Source organism: Epinephelus lanceolatus, chromosome 8, assembly GCF_041903045.1.
Source record: "Epinephelus lanceolatus isolate andai-2023 chromosome 8, ASM4190304v1, whole genome shotgun sequence".
Taxonomy (NCBI): Eukaryota; Metazoa; Chordata; class Actinopteri; order Perciformes; family Serranidae; genus Epinephelus; species Epinephelus lanceolatus.
In genome coordinates, this window is record NC_135741.1 from 11,042,688 (window position 1) to 11,048,687 (window position 6,000).

Here is a 6,000-nt window from a genome sequence, read left to right on the forward strand (position 1 = left end):
TTTTGTTTTGTTTTTGTATTAAAAGGCTGTAGGTTATTAGTGGTTTAAAAATCAAACACTTATTAATAGTCAAAGGTAATAGCTTTGATTTGAGTCAACTTGTAGCTAGCAAGCCAACGCCGTGTGGTAGCTAGCTTAAAATGTTTGTCAAGAGGTCAGCTGGTTGTGTCACTGCTCTGGGGGTTGGTTGTCATGTGTGAGAAAGTCAGTCAGCATGGCAAACATGTTATGGTCCATATGTTCTCAGGTATTTTTGATTAGACACACACATATTGTGACGGAGAATAATCTTTTCCAGTCTCACTGTTTCATTTAATCTCATATTCATAATTCATTGTTATGAGACAGTGGCTTTAACAAAGACTAGATTTTTTTTCAGAACTGTCAGTTCCTTCATTTTACTGTCATTTCAGAGGATAATTCAAACAAAGAATCACCTGGTTCAAATTCATGGTTTAAACACAACAGACATTGATTACTACTACTACTAATAATAATAAACTTTATTTATATAGCACCCTTTACAGCACAGTTACAAAGTGCTGTATAATAAAACTAAACACAATTAAAACACAAGAAGAATAAAACAAATAAGATGTCATAAAATGTCATCAAGTAAAAGATAAAATAAGGAAGGTCAAAACTAAAATCAAGATAATAAAAGGTAAGTAAAATCAATGAGATAGCAACAAAATAGACAGCTCAGATAAAGTCAGGATATGCTTTCTGATAGAAGTACGTTTTTAGGAGAGACTTAATGAAGCCAGTGACTCAGACAGCCTTACATCATCGGGCAGGTCGTTCCAGAGCCTCAGGGCCCTGGTTGCAAAAGCTCTGTCACCTTTGGTCCTCAGTCTGGACTCTGGGACAAGCAGAAGACCTCTGCCCGAGGATCTCAAACTACATAAAGGTTCATGAGGGACTAACAGTTCTGAAATGTAATCTGGAGCCATGAAGAGCCTTAAAAGTAATTAATATGATCTTATAGTCAGTGGTAATGCCTGGTACACAATATGCGATATCAGCCCGATTATAGCCCTACGCATGGGTGCAGATCCCGGGGGGGACGGGGGGGACATGCCCCCCCCCCCCAATTTCTGAAAAACACAAATTGTCCCCCCCAATGATTGAAATTGAACAAATGCATTTTCCGACTCCACATTCCCAATTCTAAAATAAATGACAATTGTGGAACAAATATTTTTATAAATAGAAATAAAAGGAATTTATTTAAATAAAACCGATTGTGTTTGGTCAACTTGTGTAACTTGTAAGTATTTATTGTGCTCTTAGAACTGTATTAATACTAGCATTTCTGGCTCTGTAAAAACATGATCAGTTAGATTAACCAAGTTCAGTTAGGGGCTCATATTCTGATAATCATCCATATCCACTGATGTATACTGTAGTCCCATATACTGGGAGAAAGGGAAGATGATAAGGAGAAATGGGAATCTGTGAGAGGCGAGAGATGAGCACATGAGTGGACATAACATGCCTGAGACCCTGAAACTAGAAGTAGCATTAACTAACAGCGAAGCAGTGAAAAGGAGGGTGATGGCTGGCTCCATGTACTATTGGCTGTTTAAGAGAAATAAACAGTAAAGGTAAGCATATGATTCTCTGTGTAGTGCTTTTTGAATGACTTGGTGATGGTGATGAGCCTCTATGAGATTGTGAAATATGCTGGCAATCTCAAGCACTCTGTGGGCATGATTTGCACACGTGCAATTAAAAAAAAAATCACAACTGATTGTGTCCCCCCCAAACTTGTCATGAGATCTGCACCCATGGCCCTACGCAGAGACGTACAGTGTCGGCTCGGATCGTGAACAACAAGTGTCGTACATGATAATCCATCGTTTCATCTTCCGTAGTGTGTCATAATTAACATCAACCGACACCCCGTCTGGGACGCCTGGCGACGTCCCGACAGAGAGTCTAGCAAGTTTGATTTAGTTTTTGTCGTTCACAACTGCTCCCGTCACTTTGACCAATAGAAACACAGAGTGACCTGCTGCTGTAGACAACTGTACCACGACACCCCAGCGTTTTTGATATTTCCTCTACAGATGTTACACAACAGAGAAAAAAGGGAAACATTATGGTGTTAAACAGCAGAGGCACTTTATCAACCCGCTGAGTACTGCCATTATCATCAGGCTAGCAAAAAAACGTTATTTCTTTATGATGGAGACGGACATAAAATAAGAAAATTAAAAAATAGTGGCTTTTACTCACAACTGCAGACGCCACCAGCTTCATTTGAAACACACTGCATTATAAATGGGTCGTTTTTTATTATTCCCTCTGTATTTTTACTATTTTTACTTTTTATCCGCTATCGTTTGCCTTTCAAACTCAACACTTCCTGTATCTCTTTCAAATTAAAAGCCCCTTATAATCTCAGCTGAGAGAATCCCTTCATTTTCTAAACAGGTTTTATTGTGAAACATTTGCAGGAACTTGTGGAGGATCCCGTGACTTGCATGTTTGCGTAGGGTACTTCAAATGTAGCTCCTGCCATCTGGTGGCACTTTTTACATTACTACAACATTTCAGCTGGCATATGAACAGACACAGTGACTGAAATAATAGTTAAAGTAATAAAAATAGGACAAGAATAACCTGATGACATCACACACGTTGTGAAAGACAACCGGGGATGATTGGTGTGGACCATCGTGTAGTGTGTCATGTCTGTCGGCAAAGTCACGGCACGATGTTATGACTCCACAATCGCATAATGTGACATAGTGACTTTCAGAACAGACAGAAATGTCGTGTAGTGTGTACCAGGCATAAAAAATGGAGCCAATAAAGAGGCTAAAACTGCTGTGATGTGGTCGTGCTTCTTGGTTTTGGTTAAAAGCCTTGTGGCTACTATTGTAGAGGTAATATTAATTTCAAAACTTATTTGGTGTCTCTATCTAAAAGAACTAAAAAGTCAATTTATTTATTTATTTATTTTTTTTACAAATCTTTATTTTTTTAAGTATAGGGACAACCAATCCCACGTCTTTGATGGTTAACTACTTCTTGTTACAATAAGTTGTAAAAACAAGAGGGACACCCATTTCAAGCAAAGATCTTAAGATTTCATTTAATGTAGGATATCCTATTAAAAGATGTTTCGATGATGAGCAATTCACACAGGAGTAAAAAGTGTGACAACCAAACTCGGTCTCCCCTATCTTACATCAAGTTTCCCATTAGACAGAATTTAAGTGTCTTTATAAAACTGTTATCTGGACCCTGAACTACATCCAGCAATATAAGTTTGATTAACTTTGTGCATGCGATCAGCTGACAGTGTGTGATTGTGTGTGATTGTGCAGCAGCAGATGTTATAAAACGATTATGAGAGAAACATCCAATCAAACTGCACAGACTGGCTATTTAAACAACCAGTCCCGGCAGCCGTGAAGGTGTCACCTGAACATATTCATCCGCGCATAAAGTGTAAACATAAGTCGGTCCACAAAGAAGAGAATAGTTCCACAGCTCACAGCTGACCGTGTCTTAATAACACGATGAGATAATGATCTGTAATGTGTTTATCACAGTTAGATGCGATTTACTGTTCTGCAGTGATGAAGAGGGAAATATCCAGAGTCTAGTCTTATGATGAAGATTTGAGGCTGCAGCCTGTGGAGCAGACATCATCACCGTCTGAACTGATCCTCCTTCAAATATGGACATCTTTGTGTGTTTATTAACCACACAACATTTCAGTGGTGTATCATCAGTAAGGCTTTGACTAACAGTGGTAGGAAGTACTCAAGTACATTTACTTTAAGTATAATTTTGAGGCACTTGAGTATTTCTAATTTATGTTACTTTATACCTCTTCTACATCACAGAGGATTATAATGGACTATTTCACTATATTTATGTGATAACTTTAGTTAGTCTTTGCAGATTCAAATTAGTAATCCATAATAAAATTAATAAAAAAGGATGTATTACTACAGATTCAGCAACCTAGCAGTATATACATTTATTATAAGTAGCCTCCACCATCACCAGCTGCACATTAAAGTGATGCTCACTCAAAATGCATAATTATAAGTCAACTGCATAATACATATTATTCTGACATGAGCCATTATACATAAGATCAGTAATAAGATAAAATGTTATTGATCCCACACGGGGAAATTCACATGTTACAGCAGCTCAAATAGCACAGACTGAATTGCAATAGATTACTTATAGAATAAAGATAAAATACAAAAAGATACATATCAGAATTAGAAAAATATAAAATATAAAGTGCTAAATTTAGACACAACTGTACACTCAATATTATTTACACTATAGACACCCTTCACTTATACGATATAAGTTCTTTTACTTTCAGTACTTTAAGTTGTACTTGTGTGTAAATAAAATTTTGAATGCAGGACTTTTACTTGTAACTGAGTATTTCTACTCTATTGTATTGACACTTTTAACTACTTAAGTAAAAGATTTACACCTTATGTACTTCTTCCACAACTGATGAGTATTGCGGTTTAGTGTTGGAATATCCTAATTCAGATTTTTATTATAGCCTCAGGTGTAATTTTTTTTTTTACTTCATTTAGGCTTCAGTTTCATGCTTACTGGAATACTTTAAGTACATTTTGTTGCAAAAATATTAATGCTTTTACTTAAGTCAAATTTGGGATGAAGAACTTTTACTTGTGAGTATGTTTATTGTGTGGTATTACTACTTTTACTTAAGCAATGAATGCTTCTTACACCACTGATCATCAACAGTAAAACCATTACAAATCAAAAATCAAGGGGAAATATGTATACACACATATGATGAGCTTACACAGTCTAACTTGGTAACCTTACTGTTTATTTTCTTATATTTTGCACCTACTATCAGGGGCGTTGTAGTCAGGGGGAAAGTGGGACTGATTCCCCAGGGCTCCAGTGGGAGGTGGGCCATGGAATCACCTGGCGTTTGTTTTGTTTGCAGGTTTAAATTTGTAAGTAATTAGTGTCATGACTAAATTAAATTGGCTGAATTAATATGTTGAATAACTTAACTTTGTATAAAAACATAGTGGAAGCTCTTTGACACCCCTCTCTCCCCTTATTCAATTCAATAGAACTTTAATTATCCCGGAGGAAATTCTTGTGCCAGAGAATCCTTCAAATTACAGTCACACTAAGTACAGTAACCACAATTTCAACAATTCACAACCAGTAACAACCAGTGAGTTCGCAGAGTCACTCACTGGGCCCAGTTTTAGAAACAATAGAGTGTCAAATATCTGGCAAAATAAAAAATATAGACAGGATAAGAAGTGTTTTGAAGGAGCAAAAGCAAAAAGCAGTGCCTAAAGGTGCAAAATGTTTTAGTCCACCCTTGCACTAAGATGCGTCTGAATGACTGCTGGTGCTGCTGAAGCACCAACGTACGCTGTCATGTCTTCCTTGAAGAGAGGAATATCTGGGTTTCAAAAAGGAAAAGAAAGAAAGGAATCTGCCTTTGTAAAAAAAAAAAAAAAGGCGAAGAAAGGAGGCGAGAGGAAGGATGGGGGGCCCATGGGGACTGCCTGTGCACAAGGCCCAGAATTTGGTGCTACACCCCTGCCTCCTGTGTAATAACTACTTTTACTTGGACCCTTTACGTTTAATGTGTGGCTAAATATTCAGTACTTACTTCAGTAATATTTTTATTGCAGTACTTTTATGTATGGTATTTTTATAATGTGGTACTGCTCCTGTTACTAAGTGATATGAACACTTTTTCCATCACTGATCCTCAAAAATAAAACCATTCTGAATCAAAACATCAAGATAGAGAAGAGCATACACCTGACCTGCTGACCTGGTTTTGCTATTGTACTTGGACTGCATTTTTTTTTGCACCTTACTGCTATCTATTTTTTGTTATGCAATTTTATTCTTTTGTGAATTTGCACTCGTCCAACTTTGTATTGCAACATCTGCACAACAAATTAGGCTGAATCCAGGTTTAGAAGTTTATGAGTAGAT